The sequence below is a fragment of the Chlorocebus sabaeus genome, chromosome 11, assembly GCF_047675955.1.
Source record: "Chlorocebus sabaeus isolate Y175 chromosome 11, mChlSab1.0.hap1, whole genome shotgun sequence".
NCBI lineage: Eukaryota > Metazoa > Chordata > Mammalia > Primates > Cercopithecidae > Chlorocebus > Chlorocebus sabaeus.
Genome location: NC_132914.1, coordinates 97008967 through 97034563, shown reverse-complemented (window position 1 = coordinate 97034563; position 25597 = coordinate 97008967). Strand labels below are relative to the sequence as shown.

At 37.3% G+C, this 25597-nt stretch overlaps 1 protein-coding gene across 6 annotated transcripts in view; it reads left to right on the top strand.

The window, feature by feature from the left end:
• ANKS1B (ankyrin repeat and sterile alpha motif domain containing 1B) overlaps positions 1 to 25597 on the top strand; it is a 1279773-nt gene that overhangs the window by 284849 nt on the left and 969327 nt on the right. The window lies entirely within an intron of this gene.

Sequence of the window (25597 nt, the reverse complement as noted above, 5' to 3'; positions counted from 1 at the left end):
TGATACACAAAGGCACACCTTTCCACCTTGTGTCCGTCCTCATCTATCCCAGCATATCGCTGCTGTCTCAGGGGCATTTGGATTCCAGTCTTGGGCTGCAAGCGAGCTGCCAAGGGAGGAGTTTTTCCTGCAGCTTCACTTCCTTTCTTGTCTACTCTAGGTGGCCTAGGGGCTGTGGGCTTAGGAGAAGGGGGCCTCTCTGCTTGATAAGAGGAGGGGCACTGTTGGTGCTGTCTCCTGCCATGAGTCCTCGGGCTCTGGGTCAGACAGAACTTTAGGTGCCGGCTTCCCTCGGCCAGTGGAGCAAGAACCTTCCTTAACTAATTGTCCCTTTGCTACTAGTACTGCTGCTGCCTGTCCCCTTAACCACTGCAGGGTATCTAAAACTAGCTGTAAACAGGAATCTATATATGGGAATTGATCTGGGTGTCCTGGCCTGCCAGTTACTTTGTGGCATACCTTTGAAACTAGAGACCTATCTAGGCTTCCTTCTGATGGCCAACCTACATCTAATGCTGGCCAGTCTATTTTATACAAAGTTCTAAGTTTTCCTGGAGTCATAGTGACTCCATAGTCTCTATTGAATCCTTTCTTGAAATTCTTTAACATAGTTCCTAATGGGGTGGGCTTACTTTGCGCCTGACCCATGTTTTCTCAAGACAAAATACCATGCTTATATCACACACTCAGCACAAAACAAAGAACGAGTAAAGAGGGCACACACACGCTTTTATCACTTATACCAAACCAAAATCAGAATACCAAGAAATTCAAGCCAAGATAAAACCAAAACCAAAGTATTCAGCAATTCAAGTCAAGTCAAAACCAGAACAAAAATGCCGATACAGGCACACTGTGGGTGATCAGGCCACGCTTCCACTCAAGTGGAGTGGGCAAGTTTCAAAGACTAGTCTTACCAAGTTTCAGACGTCCAGACTCTAAGTGCCGGTTCCTTCCCCGGTGTTCAGCCACTGTATTAATCCTCCGCAGGGGCCTGCTACCTGCTGCTCTGGCGAGGCGTTCCACCGGGACAATTGCCTACCCAGGAGTGCTCTTTGGATGGCGTCACTCAGGCTGGCCAGAGTCCTCTGCAGGGATGCTCCACAGGGCAGGCCTAAGCCGCCTAAGCGGCTACCTCAGCCATCCATTAGTCACCTTGCTTCCCGGTCAGGGAACCAAGAAATGTAGCAGGATGAGCCGCAGACAAAACCCCTCAGAGTTGTAGAAGGGAGGGCTTTATTCAGCTGGGAGCATCAGCAAGCTACAGTCTTAAAATCCGAGTTCCCCGAGTGCACAATCTCTGTCCTTTTTAATGGCTCACAGCACTAAAGATTTCACATGAAAGGGATGTGATTGAGCAATCTAGGGGATACGTGACAGGGGTTTCATGCACTGGTAGTCAGAGTGAAACAGAACAGAGCAGGGAGTTTCACAGTGTTTTTCTGTACAATCTCTGGAATCTATGGATAACATTGGTTTCTAAGTCATGAGTTGATTTTTAACTACTAGGTTTAGGCCAGGCAGGCCTAGGCCTGGTTTCAGGTCTGGTTTTGGGTCTGGTGCCTGGCGCCTGGCTGCCTGCCTTTGGTTTCACTTCCTTGTTTTTTTTGTAGAACAGGTACTGAGTGTAACACAATATAAAACAATGTGAGAAGGACTCTCTCTTCCCTCATTACCACCCATGAAAACAACGTTAGTCTCCTTGTACGCCTCCAGTCAGAGCTCATGGGTAACTAGGTGCATTGTCAATGAGCAATAATAATTTGAAAGGAATCTTTATTCTAAGCAGTAGGTCTCAACAGTGGGCTTAAAATGGTCAGTAAACTGTGCTGTAAACAAATGTACTGTCATCCGGGCTTTATTATTTTATTATAGAGCACAGGCAGAGTACATTTAACATCATTCTTAAAAACCCTGGTGTTTTCAGAATGGCAAATGAGCATTGGCTTCAACTTAAAGTTACCAGCTGCATTACAACCTAACAAAACGATGAACCTGTTCTTTGAAGCTTTGAAGTCAGACATTGACTTATCCTCTCTGGTTATTAGAGTCCTAGATGGAATCTTCTTCCAATAGAAGGCTGTTTCATCTACACTGAGAATCTGTTGTTTAATGTAGTCAGCTTTATCAATTTAGCTGGCTCTTCTGGATAACTTGCTACAGCTTCTCCATCAGCACTTGCTGCTTCTCCTTGTGCTTTTATGTCATGGAAATGACTTCTTTCCTTAAACCTCATGAACCCCTGCTAGCTTCAAAATTTTCTTCTGCAGTTTCTTTGCCTCTTTCAGCCTTCATAGAATTGAAGAGAGTTAGGGCCTTGTTCTGGATTAGCATTTGGCTTAAGTAAATGTTGTGACTGGTTTGATCTTTCCAGAGCACTCAGACTTCTGCCATATCAGCAATCAGGTTGTTTCCCTTTCTTATCATTTGTGTGTCCACTGGAGTAGCACTTTTAATTTCCTTCAAGAACTTTTCCTTTGCATTCACAACTTGAAATGTATTTCTTACTTAATACATTTACTAACTGTTTGGTACATGAGGCCTAGGTTTTGGCCTGTCTCAGCTTTTGACATACCTACCTCACCAAGCTTAATCATTTGTAGTTGTTTTTTTGTTTTTTTTGTTTTTTTTAGATGGACTCGTGCTCTGTTGCCTAGTCTGGAGTTCAGTGGTGCAATCTCTGCTCATTGCAACCCCCACCTCCCAGGTTCAAGCTATTCTCCTGCCTTAGCCTCCTGAGTAGCTGGGATTACAGGAGCCTGCCACCATGCCCAGCAATTTTTTTTTTTGTTTGTTTTGTTTTTTTTTTGTATTTTTAATAGAGATGGGATTTCACCACATTGGCCAGGCTGGTCTCGAACTCCTGAGCTCAGGTGATCTGTCTGCCTCAGCATCCCAAAGTGCTGGGATTACAGGTGTGAACCACTGCACTGGGCCTGTAGCTTTTGATTTAAAATGAGATGTATGACTCTTCTTTTCCCTGGAACACTAGAAGTAATTATAGGGTTATTTATCAGTCTAATTTCAATATTATTGTGTCTCAGGAATGAGGAGGCCCAAGGAGAAAGAACAAGACAGGGCAAAGGCTGGTTGGTGGAGCAGTCAGAGCACACACAACATTTATTGATTAAGTTCACCATCCTATATGATAGTAGATCATGGTGCCTCAAGTGATAACAGTAGTAACATCAAAGGTCACTGATCACAGATCACCACACAAAATATAATAATAATAAAAAACTTGAAATATTGTGAGAATTATCAAAATATGACACCATGACATGAGGTGAGCACATGCTGTTGGTAAAATGGTGCTAGTAGGCTTGCTCCATGCAGGGTTGTGACAAAACTTCAATCTGTAAAAGGGCAGTATCTGCAAAGAGCAATAAAGCAAAGCACAATAAAATGAGGTATGCCTACGTAGCAAAAAGTTCTTCACAGGTGATTAAAGTAGTGTTCTTGAGATGAGATTATCCTGGATTACTTCTATGGGTCCAGATAAATCACAAGGGTTCTTATGAGAAGAAAGAATGAGGGGTAGTGTCATAAAAAGCAATGCCATGACAGAAGCAGAGGGTGAGAAAGAGATGTAATGACAGAAGCAGAGATCCAAGTGATGTAGCCATGAGCCATGGAGCACGGGCAGCCTTTTGAAGCTGGAAAAGGCAAGGAATAGATCCTTCCCTAAAGTATCCATAAGGAATGAACATTATGACACTTTAATTTTAGTGATATAGTACTCATAAATGTCGGTACATTTCGAAATCTATTTGAGACTTCTAACCTCCAGAAGAGTAAGATAAATTTGCATTGTTTCAAGCCACTAAGTTAGTGGGAATTTATTGCACCAGAAGTAGGACGCTAACATAGATTTGGAAGTGAGGTTATGCTCTAACAAATACCTAAAAATGTGATTGTGGCTTCCAGTGGGAAGAGGCTGGAAGAATGTTGAGGAGCATGATAGAAAAGCCTAGATTTCTGTGAACAGACTGCTAGTGGAAATATAGATATTAAGGACTCTGACAGTAAGGGCTCAGAAGGAAGTGAGGAATATAATAGAGAAAAATTAAATTGTCTTAGAGAATATTAAAATTATTATAAATATAGAAATAGGAATAGTAAAGGAACTCCTAATGATGGCCCAGATGGAATTAAGGGTTTTTTGTTATTTGGTGGCAGAAGACTCAGCAGAATTTTGTTCTACAGTCATGTGGGAAATAGCATTTCTAAGCCGTGAACATGAAGATTTAGCCAAGGAGATTTGCTTGGAAATCCAAGCAAACTCTTGAAAATATGGCTTGGTTTCTTGTTTCTTATAGTAAAATGTGAGAGGAAAGAAATAGATTAAGGGAAGAACTGTTAAACAAAAAGGAACTAGGACTTGATAATTTAGGAAATTCTCAGTCTATTCAGCTTTCAAAAACTGCTAAAGTTAGAAGATTTGATTACAAGAAAGTATGCTCTGGAGAGAATGCCAAAGGTTGGCTGAGCAGCCTTTTGCTCATGCCTTGGAAAAATTTTAGATAAAGGTCACTATTTTAATCACAGAAAAAAGTGTTTCAAAAGATTAAGTATATGACTCATGGATCCCCTTACAGATCTCAACAGGAGCCAGGAATAAAGATGGGATTATCCTGCATATATTTGTGGAAGAGCCTGTTGTTTGATGGATTTACTCCCTGTAATGTATGTGGGAGACCCACAAAGTTTTTGAGAATGTTGTATCAGCAGAAACACTGCCAGCTTGGACTGAAAGAGACAGAGAAAGAACAAAATGATAAAGGTTGTTTCACTTCCAAAATTCTCTAGTTAGAAAACAGGCTAATAAAATAACTCAGGTTTAGACACATTGCTCTTCATGATAAAAGGATAACTCTGAGGTCATGGCAGAGCCATGGGCCCAGAGGATGGAGCCTCTAGCCACAGAGGATTATTCCTGGGTTTTGAAACATGATAGAATTTTCTCAGTTGGATTGCAAAATGTCGTGGGAATAGTGACCCCTTTTCTCCCTTCTGTTTTCTCCCATTTGAATGAGAATGTCTATATTGGTTATCTATGCCTGTGCCACCATTGTACTTTTTGAGCTGATAACTTATTTTCTAGCTTCACAGATCCACAGATGGAGAGGTATTTTGCTCCAGGATGGATTATATCCAGAACCTCACCCATAGATTCTTTAGATGATAAGGTTTGGGACTTTTGAGCTGATAAGATTTAGATGGTATTTTGTATTTGAATGTATGCTGTAAGGGGTTGAGACTATTGGGGCCCTTGCCCTCTTCTCATTACCTTGTCTGACTCTGACCCTTTTTTCCTTCTTATAAGGACTCTTGTGATTACATTGGGTCTATCCAGATAACCCATAATAATCTGTCACTCTCAGGAACCTTAATTTAATTGTAGCTTCATAGGTCCTTTTGTGATGTGTGGTTATGGTAAAATATTCACAGGTTCTGGTTATTAGGATGTAGCCATCCTGAGAGGGCTATTATTCAGCCTATCACAAACCCCAAATGAAACAACCTATTTTGTCTGCATCCCCAAGGTCTTGAATTTTATATCGAGGAAACCAAGACATACTTTTCAAGTAAAGATAAAAATAATATGTTGTTCCCCTCTGTGTGTCCATGCATTCTCATCATTCAGCTCCCACTTGTAAGTCAGAACATGCAATGTTTGGTTTTCTGTTCCTGCATTAGTTTGCTAAGGATAATGGCCTCCAGCTCCATCCATGTCCCTGTAAAGCACATGATCTCATTCTTTTTTATGGTTGGATAGTATTCCATGGTATATAGGTAGCATATTTCCTTTATCCAGTCTATCATTGATGGGTATTTAGGTTGATTCCATGTCTCTGCTTTTGTGAATAGTGCTGTAATGAACATATGTGTGCATGTCTTTATAACAGAATGATTTATATTCCATTGGGTATATACCTAGTAATGGGATTATTGGGTTGAATGGTATTTCCGTCTTTAGATTTTGAGGAATTGCCACACTGTCTTCCACAGCGGTTGAATTTATATTACATTCCCACCAACCATGTATACATGTTCCTTTTTCTCTGCAACATTGACAGCATCTATTGTTTTTTTTTTTGGTTTTTAAATATTATCCATTCTGACTGGTGTGAGATGGTATCTCATTGTGGTTTTGATTTGCATTTCTCTAATTATTGATATTGAGCTTGTTTTCATATGCTTGTTGGCCACATGTATATCTTCTTTAGGAAAGTGTTCATGTTCTTTGCCCACTTTTAAATGTGGTTGCTTGCTCTTTTTTTGTCATTTTGTTTAAGTCATAGAGGGAAACAACACACACTGGGACCTATCAGAGGGTGGAGGCTAGAAGGATGGAAAGGATCAGGAAAAATAATTAATGAGTACTAGGCTTAGTACCTGGGTGACAAAATAATCTGTACAACAAACCCACATCACACAAATTTATCTATATAACAAACTTGCACATGAACCATGAACTTAAAATAAAAGTTAAAAAAAAATTAAAATTGTGATGTGCAGTACAAACTAAAAAAAAAAGGATAAAAGTAATAACATTACCACGATGCATTCCAGTTTATAAGGTGATTTTATCAGAATGAAAAGTAATAACATTAGCACCATGCATTCCAGTTTATAAGGTGATTTTATTCTAATGATGTTAGTTTTGTTCTTAGTTGACCTCTTTTTGATTTATTATAGATACAAATCCAATCAGAGCTGGAAAAGTGGAATAAGGAAGTTGGATAGATTCTGTTGGACTGGTCTTTGTCTGCGAGAGTTGAGAGAGAGGGTCTTTGTTGATTCCTGGGTTTTTCAGCCTGGGTGATAGGAGGAGTTGGGAGGTTATTAAAAAAAGGAATTAACACAAAGCAACTGAATTATAATGGAAAGAGTTGAGGGAAAATGATTAATCAGTTAAACTCAAGTATATGAGCTTTTGTTAATTACAGTGCTCCCCTGAGGGATACGGTTATGAGTGGCATTTATCTTAGGTTGTTTTGGGTCTGTATAGGTCTAAAGGAATACATGTAAATAAATGGAAATGCAAATAGGAACTTTGGGAAGGAATTCTTACTTGCATTGTATTTTCAGCTGTTCATAGATATTGACTAAAAAGGACCAGAGATATATTCTTCTCTATGATGAAGGCAGGATATGAAAGGAGGTCTATAAATAAGGAAAGGGATTTTTGCTACTATAGGTATTATAAAGAAAAAACCACCTTGACTCTCAGTCCTTCATTTTATGACGTCTTACCTAATTCATTTCCCCACAAAACACACATAACACATATTCACAATACGTAGACTTGAGATCTCAGTGAAGTCTTGGTCGGGATTCACCCCGTCTTAATCTATCTCTTTTGTCCCATAAAGTATAGGTTACTCAAGCAGACTCAGAACACCAACAGCTATTTATTTAATTATCCTTGGAGGCATGGACCCTAAAGCTGTGGTTTTACCAAAGAATTGTCTGTATCTTGATGGTATCACTTTCAGTTTTATTTCAGTTAGTGAGCTGCAAATAAATATCCCATTATTGACCAAGATTAATGGTTTCAAGTCAAGAGGAAGTCTAATGAAATGACAATCTTATCTTCTTTATGGTACAGATGTTTTCCCATTGTGGCAATGACTCAGATTCCTGTTAGATCAAGTTTAACAGTCATTTCTATAGTGGCATGAGCTGGAAAACTAGATCTCAGTAAAATCAGCTTTAGAAAGTAAATACTATAATACAGAAAATGAATGAGCCCCATTATGGAAAATCTATGCAGTTAATCTCTGTTCATTTAAAGGTGTAAGGCTACACCTGAGGATGAAGTAAGAAATTGGGCTTGGTTGTCAAACCCATTTTATGGGGGAGAAGTAATATCATGAATATTCTGTGCCCAGATAAGTGATGGAGGGTCAAAACAGTGAAACAGAAATCAGAAGTAGAAACATTATTTGCTTAGAGTTGTGTATTGTGATGTCATCACTACATGGGGCCCAGCACACTGTTCTGCAGTCATTATGACCTACTACTGTTGTCAGCTGATGCAGTGGGTGATAGTGTTGTTCCCCTTGTCTCATTCCTTTTTTCCTCAGAGCTCTTCTGAAAGAACTACTGTGTTTTCTTGACCCTTGACCTCTCCTATATCGGCTGTAGCATGCTAAAAGCCCATTATGGATATTTAGATTTCAAAAAATGTGGGTCTAGCTATACTGCTTGCTAGCTGGCAAACTTGGAAGAGTTACCTAATCCACTCTGGGTATTATTATCTTCTTCTTTTAATACTTCCAGCATCTGTTGTTGTGAGCCTTAATTAACATTAAAATTTGTAAAACCTGTAACTCTGTGCCTGAAACATAGTAGCCATTTAATAAAAGTTAGTTCCTTCTCCTCTCCACATCCCACACACCTTCAAATATAGTTACACCCTCAGGTGTCAGAGCAACTGCTTCAAAATCTGCAGTCTTTTGAATTAAAATTGCCTGATACTTACTGATGCACATTCCAGCAACCATGGTTGTTATTATAGCGTGAATCATTCTGTGAGTACAGCATGCAGGTATCATTAGAATTCTTTAAGTATTCACTTTTGGTATACCTTTATCCAATCTTCTGACCCTCACAAGCTTGCATGTGCTTATATGTGCATGTGTGCGTGCACACACGCGCAGCAGTACTCATGAGATTGCCAAGATAATATTGACCCACTAAAATCTGCTCTTTAGTTTTTTTACATTATGCTTACCAAGAGAAATGGCTCAAAAATTTCCAAGAACAATTAATAAAATGTTTAGGAGTCAAAATAATATTGATTTTCACTTTCTAATTAATTTACATTTATTGTATTTTAGATGGCTTTGTATGTGAGTAATAACCTCTTTACCATAGACGAACAGCTTCCAATTAAAACATTTATGAGACAGGACCTGTGGTATGCTGAATAATAGCTCCCAAAAATATCCAGGTCCAAATTCCTGGAAACTGTGAATGTTACCTTTTATAGCAAAAGGGCCTTTGCAGATGTGATGTAAATTAGGGATTTGAGATACGAAAATAATTCTGGGTTATCTGGGTGGACCCTAAATGTAATCACAACTGTCCTTGTAAGAGGGAGGTAGAGGGGGAGTAGACTACAGAAAGAATAAGGAAATGCGATGATAGAAGGTACTAAACTGTTGGCTTTGAAGATGGGAGGAAGGGGCCATGAGCCAGAGCCAATGAGGAATACCCATAGCCTCTAGTAGCTGAAAGAGGCAAGAAACAGATTATTCCCAGATCCTCTAGAGGAGGCAACCCCGGTGGCACCTTGACTTTAGCCCAGTGAAACTGACTTTTTATTTCTGGCCTCCAGAGCTGAAAGAGAATGCATTTGTATTGTTTTAAGCCACTAAGTTTGTGGTCATTTGTTACAGCAGCAAAGGAAACTAATACAGGATCCAAGCAGTACCTGTAGAGGATAATGTGAGCCTTAGTCCTCAATATGGTATTAAATAAGAATGATACGTGTTTAGTCACTTGTCCTTTATGCTTCATTCATGACATCGGATCATTAAAGAGAGACTTCCATACTGATGTGTTCTGTCATTTCCAACCTTTTGTCATCAACTTTGTCACAAAATCATCTAGATGGCAAGGCTGCTGTTGAATTTCACATGTTTCTTGTGAGTCCCACTCAGTTGAATTTGACTTGCATTATTTTATGATGGAGGCAGCTTGTCCGATTGTGACAGCTGGAAGAAACGTGGCACTGACAGATTCAGACCCCCAGGTTAACCTATTCATTGCTTACAGAAATTTTGATAAGTGACAGTTTGTCTCAGTGATTGCCCATTCAGCTCATTGTTCTTCAGGTGAGTGATTCACAGCTGTATGTGGATTTTCTTTTGAAAATTTTCCCACACATACACCTAATTTCTGAGTCAGTGTGATAAGGACAGCTAAGTAACAAATAACCACATTTTTTTTTTCTTTAGCAATATAGTTATGATAACTCTAAGGCACGGAAGCCTATGACAGCTGGTAAGTAGAGAGTCAAATGGCTGCTGCTGCCTACCTGGTTGTCATACCATTTTTTTTTTTTCCTGCTTCTATAATTCTAGCTCCCTGCTGCCCTTTCTTTCTGTACAATAATGTAGGCACCATAAGCTGCACCATTTCACCACCCACATATCACCTTTTGTTCTAAATTAAAAGCAAAGGAAATTTCCTTTACATTTACCTAGAACTCAGGATTTGTTAAATATTTAATGTGTTGTAATTAGAATGTATACTTTTTACAGGGTGAAAAACTTGATTTTTCCCATCTACTCATACATTTTATTAAATAGAAAATTTCTATTATGTGTTACCTCTTATGACTTTTCCCTCTAAAATACTGAAGTGAATATTACTTTACCTCTTGGGTGACATTTGATTGGCACTGCTAAAGATAGTAATTTGTTTAAATTCTTTAATATTTGGGAGATAATTTTATGACTTCTGGATGACATAGCCCGGAATGAAGTCATCTGAGGTTGCAGTACTGAATCTTAGGTGTAGCAGCGTCAACTTAAGTAGCTGGATGATGCAAACAAACTGGAGGCTTGGGCATTCACAGTCAGAATTCATGCTTCTGACAAGCAGAAGTCAACAATCTTTGCTTTGTAACACTTGAGTTGATGAGGTGCTGAAATCAGGGTCTCTTCTGGTTAGATCCTTTATTCATCTATTGCTGTGTGGTCATATTACCACAAATTTAGTGGCTTATCCAAAAGATTTATTATCTCACAGTTTTGTGCGTCAGGTGTCCAAGCATGGCTTCGGTCCTGTGTTTCATGTTCTCTCACAAGACTGGAATCAAGCTGTCACCCAGGGATGCGACCTCTTCTTTGGCTCGACTGGGGAAGGATCTGGTTCCAAGCTCACATGGCTGTTGACAGGATTCAGTTCCTTGTGGTTTATCAATGGAGGACCCCAGTTCCTTGCTGAATACTCTCAATTCCTTGACTGAGAGCCTCAGTTTGGAAGCCTCCCTTAGTTCCTTACCACATGGCCTTTCTATATGGCAGCTTACTTCATCAAAGCCAGAAAGGGAGAGAATCAACAGAGGGGATGTTTGCAAAATGGAAGTTACAATCTTATGTAACATAACTATGGAAGTGACATGCCACTGTCTTTGTCATATTCTATTAGCTAGAAGCAAACCAGAGGTTCTGCTTCCACTCAAGGGGAGGGGATTACACAACGGCATGAGAAACAGGGATAATTGGGGGTAATTTCAGAGTTTGTCTGCCATAGATCCCTAACACAGAAGCAAGTTATAAGACATTACCAAATTTTCAATGTTTGAGCTTACAAAAAGTAATTATGGGTGAGAATTGACGCGTTCAATTTAGGCAAATTTTATAACATCATAAAGTCAAGATAGTATAAGTTTTAGAGGATTTGATTTGAAGAATCAAAGATTTATATAATATTTATTATTATTTTTAAAAGCAGTCCCACAACCATCTTCCTCTCTTTCTCCCAACACCTTCATCTCTTTTATCTAGTTATCTGGGCATTTATCTTTATGTCTGTAATCTATTTGTTTTGCTCCTTTTTAATGTTTCAGTTTTAGACGTTATCTATTGACATCCCACTACGGAATATGGCATTCCTCTCTTTCCTACTGCTTACTATAATAGTACCCCACACAAGCATGCACATGTTTTCCGTGACTATCCCTTTAACACATTAACTGCGAAATTTGGGTTAGTCTTCTCTATTTACTTGTTATGTTTGTTGACAGACATTATTTATGTTACTGAGCCATATACTAAACCCTGATTCCTATTCCTTTCCATTACAATGTTTTACTTCCCCTAGGATTAATGATTGTCTTTTCTCATTGTGATTGATTTTCTATGTGTATATAGTCAACCTAATTTCAAATTCATCTTTTCTTAACATGTTTATGTGTATCAGGTATTCTCTACACTTCATGTCTCTGAAGAATCTCACCCAAGTCTTTCCAGTCATTTAAATCTGGACTGGTCACCTTCTACTCCTTCTGATAGGTATCAACTGTGCAATTCTGCTCCATCATTTGGGGATTTTTGTCACCTCTTTCCTTTGTTGGAGATCTTGATTTCTGTATGCCATGCCTTTTCTTGTTCTGTGCAGCATATCTCCCGGTAATTTCATGAAAATGCCTTTATTATATCCTCACTCTTGCTTCATAGACTGGATGTGAAATTCTAGTGCTGAGAATAAATTCCCTAGAGAAATTAAAACAATGACCATATTGTCTTCTAGATGCCATTGTCACTATATGCTTTGCTTTAGGTTGATTCCATTGATCCGTTTAGTTGGAGAAGCCTTGATGACAGCATCTTTAGATCTTTCCTTTTTACCTAAAAATCCTAGGAAATCCCTCTTTTAAGCTCCTAATGGGAAGTTCTTAGGGCTGTTTAAGGAAAGAGGGCAAAGGAATGTCAACATCCAGTATACATGTTTTTCTCAATTACCTAGTTTCCTTATGTTACCATACCCTAAACTGTGATTGGTTTAGGGAACTATTTTACTCTTCTAAGAGAAGAAATCTTCAGTGTTCTGCAAGATTGAGGGAAGGATAGTCACCAGGCTGTAGAGTGGGAGAGGCATATGGGAATCTGACTGCTTTTAAAATATACTTTCACATAGTTGCTATTTTTGCCTTTTTATTCACCTATTCTTTCAGACATGTCTGGTATGAAATTCGTGAGTCCTCTGTAGTCTTACCAGGTTGATTTTTAGTTTTTCCTATAGCAGCTTTGGATTCAGTTCTCAAGTCTGCTTAGTCATTTGTCATGTAACTACTTTATAACATTCAGAATTTTGTTACTGTAGTTTCTTTTCTTGTTCTGCTTGTCTTTGTGTCTTTATGCCTTTACAAATGTATTTGTATCATTTTCATGACATTTTGGGCAAAAGTGCAAGAAGATATACATATCTGTTCATCTGACATATTTTTTTCCCTACTAAGTCTTATGAAATTTCCTTTAATTTGAAGAAATGTCAGATGCAGCACCTTTCTAGAGATTTAGCTAGAGAGCTATTATACTAGACAGCTTATCAGTTCCTACTTTCTTGACCTGGCTTGGGAATGCCAGTATTATGCTGGAGAGCCTCATTTTGTGATGCAAGGAAGCAGAACTGAAATCTAATTTAGCTTCACTTTTGAAATTGGCACAGTTTTCATTAGAGAGTTTGTGTGTGTGTGTGTATGTGTGTGTATATATGTATGTGCATGTATATATTATATAATGTATGTGTATGTATGTGTGTGACTAGAAATACATATACAAATACATTTCTATATGTAGTCTAATATGTGCATATATTTCTATTTCTAGACTGTTTCAGAGAAATGAGTCTAGAAATGTTGAAGTGTCTTGGGTAAGTTAGTTCTCCCTAGGGATACTCATTTCATTCTGTTTTTTAATGTAAGCCAAATACTATGCTTGTTCCACATGAGCATCCCAATCATCTTTCCTCATTGCATTCTCAGAAACTGTGCAGGGGGAAAAGGCCTCCATCTGCCTGAGGAGAGAGGAAGCCAAATTATCCCTCCCACGTTAGCCCACAGAGGACTTTCCTTACTGTTTGATGCATCCTCAGCCTCCAACCCACCTGTCAGAGAACAGGGCTGATTATGTTCATACTTTCTGTTCTTATTTATACATCTATTTTGGTATTATTTAACTTCTATTTAGGAACAAGTTATAAACTTTGGGCCTACAGCAAAGTCAAGCTTGAAATTAACTTCTTTAAAGGCCCAAATCATGTTACTGATTTTAGTAATCACATTATTCTTGATACACTAGCCTATGTAATTTAAATGTTAATGTAAATATGCCAGATATACTGGCTGTTATCCAGAGACTGATCATAGAAATGATAGGTACATGATACCTGATGCCCTAAACCAAATTTAAACTATTCCTATTCTAGATTTCTTTTTCAATTTATCAAATGTTTATGGGGGTACTGCCATTATGCCAGGCTTTGTGCTAGGCACTGGGAATATAAACATGTGACCTCATGGACCTTATAGAATAGTGATGAGACATATTTGTAAATAAATCATTATAAAACAGGATTATGAGACAAATATAGAAGTATATCCTGGGAGTAGAGAACAAAACAGGGAATGACTAACTCTCCCAGGGGAGGAGAACAGGATTCAGAATGACTTCACAAAGGCAGTGTCTGAGCTGAGTTTAAATGAAGAGGATTATGACACATGAATAAAGAGGGAGGGGTGGAAATACCATATGTAAAGATATGAGGCATGAAACAAGATAATATGTTTCAGGGATACTGAAATGAAAAGAAAGGAGATACCCATAACGCATGGTAGGTTTCAGTCAAAATATAAAAACATTTTTGAGAAGAGCAATGGATGTCAGTTAGTTAATTCTGTTTCTTTTAAAAAGATTTGAAGCACTCAGGATACATTAGACATGATGTTTCATTTACTATTACAAATAATCAATTGTAGTGTCAGAGTCAGTGCATTTGTATCCCAGGAAACCCTTTAATTTCAGGCAAACCAGGACAGTTGGCCACTTTATGCCTTCTCAACAATGGAATATTTCAGATTGATCTAATTAAAGTCAGGCCAATCAGAATTATTTTCAGAAAATTTAAAACTGGAATCAAGAGAAAGAGAGTCAGTGTTTCCTTTTAATGGCCAAAGAAACTTTAAGATATAAAACTTAGATGTTTGATGGTTATGTTTCTTGCCTTGTGGAGAAAGAAAATGTATAATAAAAGAGAATGAAATCTAAATTGCAAAAATGGTGCTGGGAAAACTGGATATCTGTATGCAGAAGAATGAAACTAGACCCTGTCTTTCACCATATATAAAAATCAAATAAAAGTGGATTAAAGACTTAAATCTAAGATCTGCAACTATGAAACTACTAAAAGAAAACATTGGGGAAAGTCTCTGGAACTGTTGTAGGTGAAGATTTCTTGAGTAATAACCCCAAAGCACAGGCAACCAAAGCAAAAATGGACAAATGTAATCACATCAAGTTAAAAAGCTTCTAGCCTAGGCAACATAGGGAAACGCTGCCTCTACAAAAAAAAAAAAAAAAAAAAAAAAAAAAAAAAAAGCTGGGTTTGGTGGTGCATGCCTATGGTCCCAACTACTTGGGAGGCTGTAGTGGGAGAGTGGGAGGATTGCTTGAGCTTGGGAAGTTGAGGCTGCAGTGAGCCATAATTGTACTACTACACTCCAGTGTGAGTGTTAGAGCAAGACCTTGTCTCAAAAAAAAAAAAAAAAAAAAAAAAAAAAAGCAATCAAACAAAAGCTTCTGCATAGCAAAGTAAACAATCGACAAAGTAAACAGATGACCCATAGAATGGGAGAAAATATTTGCAGACTACCCCTATAACAAGGGATTAATAAGTAGAGTATATAAGGAGCTCAAGCAACTCAATAGGAAAAGGATATAACAATCTGATTTTAAAATGGGAAAAAGATCTGAATAGACATTTCTCAAAAGAAGACATATAAATGGCCAACAGGTATATGAAAAGGTGCTCAACATCACTGATCATTAGATAAATGTAAATAAATCTGCAATGAGATATCATCTCACCCCAGTTAAAATGGCTTTTATTAAAAAGGCAAGGAATAGCAAATGCAGGCAAGGATGTGGAGAAAAGGGAAAACTCATACACCATTGGTGGGAATGTAAATTAGTACAGCCACTATGGAAGACAATATGGAGGTTCCTCAAAAAACTAAAAATAGAACTGCCATGTGATCCAGCAATCCCACTGCTAGATATAAACTCAAAAGGAAGGAAATCATTATATCAAAGAGATATCTACACTCCCATGTTTACAGCAGCACTATTCATAATAGCCAAGATTTGGAAGCAACCTAAGTGTCCATCAACAGATGAATGGATAAAGAAAATGTGGCACATATACACAATGAAATTCTATGCAGCCATAAAAAAGGAGATCCTATCATTTGCAACAACATGGATGGAACTAGAGGACATTATATGAAGTCAAATAAGCCAGGCACCGAAAGACAAACTGCATGTTTTCACTTATTTGTGGGATCTAAAAATCAAAACAATTGAACTCATGGGAACAGAGAGTAAAATGATGGTTACCAGAGACTGGGAAAAAGTGTTGGGGGCGGGGATGGGGAAATGGTTAATGCATATAAAAATATGGTTAGACACAATGAATAAGATCTAGTATTTAATAGCACAACAGGGTACCTATAGTCAGCAACGATATGTTGTACATTTTTGAATAACTGAGGGAATATAATTGGAATGTTCGTAGCACAAAGAAATGATGAATGCTTGAAGTGATGGATACCTCATTCACCCTGATGTGATTATTACACATTGTATGCTTATATAAAAGTATCTCATGTACCTTATAGATACATTCACCTACTATGTACCCTTAAAAATAAAAAAAGTACAAGATTTTAAAAAAGCAGCAGCAGCATATCTGTTGTTGGTTCATTTTTATTGAGGCTCATCTATATACTGTTGTTTAGCCTTTCCCTGGATTCCAAGAGATAATAAATTCCAGTTTATGATTAAACTAGTTTGAGTTGGATTTCTTTCACTTGCAACCCCAAAGTATCTGAACTGGTGTCAGGAAGTAGTGGCACAACCAAGAGGTTCTAAAATACGAAATAGGCAAAATGGACCAGGAGCCTGGTTAGAATTTCTATATACCAGGTTGAGAAACAATTCTTGAAGTGTGGTAACAAAGTTAAACTATAATGTGTTGTTTCTTGGGACTTAGACCACATACCCACCAAAGTTCACTTGTGTAGAAATAATCAGAATAGTAGAGTTTGTAGGTTTCTTGCATTCCTTACAATATATTACAAGTAAGAGATAAGCACCAATTCAGCAGGTGGGGATTGGAAGACTGCTCTGTAGTCATTAAGCAAAGCTTTCTGCTTCAAGTCAATGACCTGAGACTGTCTCATGTTTTACTGAATTGCAGAAGATAAATTCTCTAGCATATTCTAAAGTTAGTTTCCAGTTAGGAAAGTAGTTCCCCTTTATCCAGGGTTTCACTTTCGTGGTTTCAGTTACCTGCAGTACCACTGTCTGATACTACTACATGGAAACTTCCAGAAATAAACAATTCATAAGTTTTAAATTGCATGCTATTCTGAGTAGCATGGTGAAATCTTGCATGTTCCTGCTCTCTCCTGCCTGGGATATGGATCATCCCTTTATTCAGTGTGTCCAAATTATCTATGCTTCCCACCCGTTAGTCACTTAGTAACTAGTTTTGTTGTTGGATCCACTGTCTTGCCATCATGGTGCTTGGCTTTAAGTCACCCTTATTTTACTTAATAATGGACCCAGAGCACAAAAGTAGTGATGCTGGCAATTGGGATATGCTAAGGAGAAGCTGTAAAGTGCTTTAAGTGAAAAGGTGAAAGTTCTAAATAAAGAAAAAAATATTATATGCTGAGGTTGCTAAGATCTATGGTAGGGATGGGCTTTCCATTCATGAAATTGTAAAGAAGGAAAAAAAAATTCATGCTCACTTTGCGGTTGCACCTCAGACTGCAAAAGGTACAGCAACAGTGTGTAATAAGTCCTTAGTTAAGATGGAAAAGGCTTTCAGTTTGTGAGTAGAATACATGAAAAGAAACATGTTCCTATTGATGACAGTTGGGTTGGGTACAATCCTCGGTTTCAGGCATTCACTGGGGGTCTTGGAACTCACCCCCCATGGGTATGGGGAAACTACTGTTTCTTGTAAATAAATACCAGAAATATCAGGGCTTTTGGGTCCTCTGGGTTCATTCCAAGCACTTGGCTGAGTAAACCCTGCCTGATCAAGGGATGCCTCTTGTTGTGAAGTATCCCTCTAGGAGGAGAGGTGACTAATTTTAAAAAATTACAATGTTAAAAATAATCAGGCATTGTTAATTTTTTGGTATTTTAAAAGTTGTCCTCTGTGCAAACCTTGGTAAACTCACAAATACATTAAAAAATTAAGCATGAATTATTTAGTCAGAAAGTTTAACCCTCTAAGCTCAAAATAGTTCTGTTACATTAATTTCCAGTTTAGAAAAACAGACTGAGAAAGGAAAACGTTTTAGTTTCATTTTAAGGCAGCTGGATTTGTAATCCATTTTTAAAAGGTGCTTTCAGAGTTAGAATAATTATATGCAGGAAAATGCAAACAGCTTATTTTAAATATGCTTGAAGGCAAAGATTTCTCTGAATTAAATCTTCAGGTTACATTTATCAATGCCAGCACCTGTGTGTTGAAATTCAAATGGAATACCTTTATCAAAATTCTTTCATTTTACTCTTTTACCTTTTAGTTACTTGCATTGATGAATATACACTCTACCCCGAAGTATAAAATCTTGAGCAAGTCTTACAAATTACTTAATTTTTGTATTTTTAGCAAATAAAGAGATTTGACCAGAAGTTATAGGATATTCAAAACAGCAATACAAGAAGACTCGGTTCTTTAACATTTATTAAGGGTATTATTTTCATTCTGTCAATATTTATTGTGCAACCACTGTGCATAATGCATTATTATTATTGGTATTTCTCAAAGGCTTCTCAGGTGCTGGACTAAGGGCAAAGGGAATGAAAAGGCATATATTTTTACTCTCCAGGATTTTATAGCTTAAGAAAGTCAGCACTGAAGAGATAGAGCTGAGGAAAACATAAATTAAATAAGTAATTAAAGTATTTATGAAAAGAATCACTGTTATTTGGTAGATTCATGGATGGCACAGTTTTAGAAAGAAAAACACATGGAAAAATGGTGACTTCTCTTCCATTAATTGAAGAATTTATAGAAGTAGAATTTCAGCAGTGTGTGTGCACATGTGCACACATGCACACACACATGTGTGGCTATGTGAAGTAGGCGGCAGGGGGGCAATGAAATGTTCCCAAGTACTGAATGGAACTTGGGAGAATCACTGACACACTGCCTGTGTCATTGAATGAATCTGAATGAATGAAAAAATAAGTGAATGAATAAATTTGAAAAATAAGAAAATATGTTAGAGATAATAAAAATCATGTGCATGCGTGTGCGCGCGCGCACACACACACACACACAGAGAACAGCAGTAGGAGGAAAACAAGCTACATAAGACAGTCCAGCACAATCTAATAAAGAAAACTGTGGGCAGAGCGTGTGTATCTGGATATCTATTAAGTAGTGTGAAGTCATCATAGGCCTTAAGGAGAGAAATCGATGGTAATTTATTATATTCCAAAAATAGTCATACTTAGCTGAAATATTAAGAATGAGTAAGCATTAAGCAGGTAAAAAAAAGGAAAAAGAAATTTTCCAAGAATGAAACAGCATGTCTCAACTACAGATAAGATGCAAGGTTAGATTCATAGACCTGAGGCTTAAATATATAGCAAAGGAACTTATTCTTTGCTGTAGAGTGTTATTGCTTCGGGAACCTTTTAGTAGATAATGGTAGAAAGCATTTTTTTCCCTACAATCATGGATTCATTCTTCTTAAGCCACAAATTCTGTCTGTTCCTCAATCCATATTTCTTTTTTTTTTTTTTTTTTTTTTTTTTGAGGCGGAGTCTTGCTCTGTCGCCCAGGCTGGAGTGCAGTGGCACTATCTCGGCTCACTGCAAGCTCCGCCTCCTGGGTTCACGCCATTCTCCTGCCTCAGCCTCCCGAGTAGCAGGGACTACAGGCGCCTGCCACCACGCCCGGCTAATTTTTTTGTATTTTTAGTAGAGATGGGGTTTCACCGTGTTAGCCAGGATGGTCTCGATCTCCTGACCTCGTGATCCACCCATCTCGGCCTCCCAAAGTGCTGGGATTACAGGCTTGAGCCACCGCGCCCGGCCCTCAATCCATATTTCTATTTCCTTTCTTTCATGGTGAAAATCTCAGTTCCTAATAGTGTCAGTGTAACCGCCTATTTACTCAGTTTTAACACATGTACATGTGCTTGTGCAACACACATGCACACATGGACACACACACACACTTAGATTGCTGTATAATACTAACAACGCCACCAAATTTACCAAGTAAAATTCAAGATTTGTTTGCAGTTATTTTGGTCCTTAGAATATTTCCACTGAGAGTGGAAACAGTATTGTATTCAAAAAGTTCTTGGATTAATTTGTTTTTATTTTATTCTATATAGTTATGTTATCTATTTGATATATAATTAGGTTTATATGTTTTTGTTTTTAGCAAATTATAAGGACTTTCCACAACATTCTTGTTGATTTAGTTTTGTTTTTTGATTATATAAAATATTAATATGTCCAAAGTCAAAACTGTATAAACAGGTGTACTCAGAGAAATTCTACCTCTTTCCTATACCTTCTACTCTTTCTACCCACCCCATATAGGTAATCTAATTGTTTTTCTGGTTTATCCTTCCTACATTTCTTTCCCCCTCTTTTTTCTTAATCAAAAGCAAGCTGTGTATGCATATATTTTTGCTTATATATTTAAAAAATTAATAGATTTTACTTTTTAGAGTAAATTTAGGTTTACAGAAAAGTTTAGCAGAAAGTACAGAGTTTCCGTATACCTCCTACCTCTCCCATTTCTCCTATTATTAACGTCTTGCATTAATGTGGTATATTTGTTAAAATTGTTAACTAGTATTGATACATTATTATTAACTAAAGTTCATTGTTTACATGAGGGTTTTTACTCTTTGTGTTGTACAGTTCTATGGCTCTTGACAAATCCATAATGTCATGTAGCCACCATTACAGTAACATATAGAATAGTTTCACTGCCCTAAAAACCTTTTGTGCCCTCCTTATTCATCCCTCGCTTTATCCCCAGAACTTTGGCAACCACTGATCTTTTCATTGTCTCCATAGTTTTGCCTTTTCCAGAATGTCATATAGTTGGAATTATACAGTAAGTAGCCATTTCACACTGGATTATTTTACTTAGTAATATAAATTTAAGGATTCTTCATGTCTTTTCATGCTTTGAAAGCTTATTTCAGCACTGAATAATTTTTCATTGCATGGATATACCACAGTTTGCTTATCGGTTCCACTGACTGAAAGACATTTTAGTTGCTTCCAAGTTTTGGTAATTACAAATAAAGCTGCTATAAACATTCCTGTGCAGATTTTTCTGTGGATTTATTTTCATTTGGGAAATTCTCAAATGAAATAAATCCAGTATGATGACTAGACTACATGATAAGATTGTGCTTAACTTTGTAAGAAACTTCCGAACTGTTTTCTAAAGTGGCTGTACCATTTTGCACTTCCACAGTAATGAATGAGAGTTCCTGTTGCTCCACATCCTCACCAGCATTTGGTGGTGTCAGTGTTTTATATGTTAGTCATTCTGATTGATGAGTAGTGGTATGTCATTGTTGTTTTAGTTTGCAATTCTCTAGTGACATATGATATTAGCATCTTTTCATACAATTATTTGGCATCTGTATATCTTCTTTGGTGAAGTATCTGTTAAGATCTTTTGCCCATTAAAAAAATTGGGTTATTTGTTTTCTTATGTTGTATTTTAAGTGTTCTTTGTATATTTTGAATACCAGTCCTTTATCAGATATGTGTGTTGCAAAGATCTTCTCCCAATCTGTGGCTTGTCCTTTCATTCTCTTAAGAGTATGTTTCACAGGGCAGAAATTTTCTATTTAAGTTTAAATGAAGTCTAATTTATCAATTTTTTCTTTCATATGTCATGTTTTTAGTGTTGCATCTAAAATGTTATTGCCAAACCCAACACTATCTAGATTTTTTTCCTGTTATCTTCTAGAAGTTTTATAGCTTTTTGTTTTACATTTAGGCTTATGATCCATTTTGAATTAATTTGTGAAAAGTATAAGACCTGTGTCTAAATTTTTTTTTCATGTGGATATTCAGTTGTTCCAGTACCATTTGTTGAAACACTGTCTGCATTGACTTGCCTTTACTCCTTTGTCAAAGATCTCTTGAGTGTATTGGTTTGTATCTATATTTGGATTTTATTCTGTTCCATTAATATGTTTGTCTGTTCTTTTACCAATACCACACTGTCTTGATTACTGTAGCTTTATAGTACACCTTGAAATCAAGTAGGAATGATACGAAGCTTTTGTTTTTCACTTAACAATATATCATAGACTCCATAAAATGACTCTGCATCATCTTATAGATATCTTCCTAATGAAATTTGGATTTTTTCAAGTGATTTTATCATGAGATGAATAATGAACCATATATGTATTAATTTATAAATTGTGAAATTTATGAATCTACTTTTTAAAAAATTTCTCTTTTTAATTTATTTTTTATTTCAACTTTTATTTTAGATTCAAGGGGTACATGTGCAGGTTTGTTACATGGGTTATGTTGTACTTTGCTGAGTTTTGGGGTACAAGTGGTCCCGTCACCCAGGTAGTGAGCATAGTGCCGAGTAGGTAGTTTTTAAACCCTTGCTCCCCTTCCACCCTCCCTGCTCTAGTAGTCTCCAGTGTCTATTGTTGCCATCTTTTAAAAAGTTTTATTTTAAATTCTGGGATACATGCGCAGGATGTGCAGGTTTGTTACATAGGTAAACATATGCCATGGTGGTTTGCTGCACCTATCAACCCATCACCTGGGTATTAAGCCCTGTATGCATTAGCTCTTTATCATGATGCTCTCTCTCCCCCCACCCTCCCCCTACAGGCCCCAGTGAGTGTTTTTCCCCTCCCTGTGTCCATGTATTCTCATTATTCAGCTCCTATTTATAAGTGAGAACATGCGGTGTTTGGTTTATTGTGAATCTACTTTTAAGTGGCATATCTTATTGAGGCCAGATAAACCCTTTAAAAAAATCTGAATTTTTCATTAGTGAGGCACCACCACACATAAGACAGTGATAGCAATGAATTCTGGGTGGAACTTCTCAGGAGAAAAGAATCAATAGCCAATGTAGTTTAATGGATGGATTTTTCTCTACATGTTTTTGCAGTGCACATTAGACTTTGAGCACTGATGACTACCACTGGGTTCAGTGGGAGTTTTGTCTTTATGAGATATCTGTTTTACTGCAGAAGCAAGTGCATATTAAAATTTGATTTAATCAGTAAATATTAAATTAGAGACATGAAAAGAGGAGGTGAGTTGGAAGTTTTGCTGTATTTGTATCTAGCCATGTATAACACTTTGACCACATCAGATAACTAAAGCTAATTTTAGTAATTTGTTAAAATATGTCAACTTCCATAGGCTACTTCTGAATTTAGGGATTTCCTGATAACAAATAATTTATGTAAACATTACTTTTTTATTATTAACAGAGCTCATTTGTTAAGCACAGAAGCACTATTTTCCCCCCACTTTGAGATATTCCTAGTAGCAAAAGTTTGAAAGCAAACATTTTGCTTTGTAAAGACCCTATTCCTTTAATTTCAGAGCTTTCTAAGTATGCATTCCAAGGACAAAACTAAGATTAGTGAGTGGAAGTTTGGGAGAGGCAGGTTTTAGCTTAATATATAAAAACTGTTTCACTGTACTTGCCTTGAGAAAGCATGAGCTTCTTAATGGACATATTCAAGCTGAAGCATAGGTTTCCCAGAGATGCTGAAAAAAGAAGTTTGGCACTAGGAATAGGTTGAGCAAAATAAAATGTAAGATCTTTTTATGGTCCAAAATTCTATGGATTAAAAATTAATTATTAATTTTTGGTATGTGTGTGTTGAAAACCATTAACTCTTTACAATTTGAGTCTTAACATTGTTACTTTATGTTTCAGTAGACATGGATAATTCTGTAGGTCTTAATATAATTGTGTTCTTATTATTTTAAGATATTACATTTATGATGCTTTGGTCAGCTGAGGTTTTATTTATCTTTTACAGTATAATGTTTAATGTCATTATGTTTTGTTGAAACTCCATATAGAAATATTACAGATGGTTGGAAAACAGAGGGTAAGTCCATCCATAGTCTGACAGTTCTTTTTCTTTTTTCTTTTTGGGATGAAGTCTTACTCTGTCACCCAGGCTGGAGTGCAGTGGCATGATCTCAGCTCACTGTAACCTCCACCGCCTGGGTTCAAGCGATTCTTCTGCCTCAGACTCCTGAGTAGCTGGGATTACAGGTACCCACCATTGCACCTGGCTAATTTTTGTATTTTTAATAGAAACAGGGTTTCACCGTGTTGGCCAGGCTGGTCTCGAACTCCTGACCACACACAGTGATGTGCCCACCTCAGCCTCCCAAAGTCCTGGGATTACAAGTGTGAGCCACCGTGCCCAGCTCATAGTCTGACAATTCTAACACTTTTATAGAGAATTATTGGTACTCACAACTTTGAATAAAAATGTCCAAAAAAGAGCTGGGCACGGTGGCTCACACCTGTAATCCCAGCACTTTGGGAAGCTGAGGCAGGCGGATCATGAGGTCAGAAGTTCGAGACCAGCCTGGTCAACATAGTGAAACCACGTCTCTACTAAAAATACAAAAACTAGCCTGGCATGTTGACGTGTGCCTGTAGTCTTAGCTACTCGGGAGTCTGAGGCAGGGGAATCACTTGAACCCGGGAGGCAGAGGTTGTGGTGAGCCGGGATCATGCCACTGCACTCCAGCCTGGGCAACAAGTGAGACTCCGTCTCAAAAAAAAAAAAAAAAAAAAAAAAAGTACAAAACATATTTGTTGAAAGACCAGTGTGTAGGTACCAGTCATTTAACTTGTGAATAACTCTGTATGTCTGGTATCTTTTCTCAGTGTAGCTGTTTATTTTTTAACATTCATTTTGCCATCATATATATGATGACTATCCTGAACTAGTTAAAGTTTTGGCTTTATTTAGCGTTAAAATTCAGTTAGGTAGAATCAGATAAGTTCAGCTTTAATTTTATTGCAATAGTATGCTGGATACCAAGGTACTTTATAAAAACATGCTGTGATATATCCCATCCTACCACCAACCAAACAAAACAAAATCTCTTGACCCCGGCTATCACAACACAATAGCTTCAATCTCTGAACCCATTCACAGTGACATTTCTTGAAAGAGATATCTACTGTCATTATTGTTTCTGTTTTTTTACACATAGATTTTGTTCTCTCTCTGCTTTAATGGGAAATCCATCACAACCAATACTCCAACAGTTCTTTTGTTAAGTCTACCATTTAAATATCCATGATTATGAATCCAATGATCACTTCTCTGACCTAATGTATTTTATTTTTTCCTTTCAGCATTATTTGATAAAGTGTGACTATTTTCTCTTTCTTGAAATACATTCTTCTGTTTGTTTAAATGACTTTATACTCTATTTTTCCTTATTCTTCCCTCCTTGACTGCTCCTTTTAAGTCTCCTTTGCAAACTGCTCTTCCTCTGCTATACCTCAAATATGTCAGTTGTATTTTCTAGGGATTAGGCACAGAAAACCTTGTATTTTCAATTAACACACTCGCCCAAAGTAATATATCCAGTACTTTACATACTGCCTACATGCTAATGACTCTGTTACTTCTAGCTGTGAATTGTGCCTGCAGTTTGAGACATGTATAACCATCTGCTAACCTGATATCACCATTCAGGTGATGAGCAGGCCATTTAAACAACTTATCCAAAGTAGAATGCATGCTTTTCCCCAT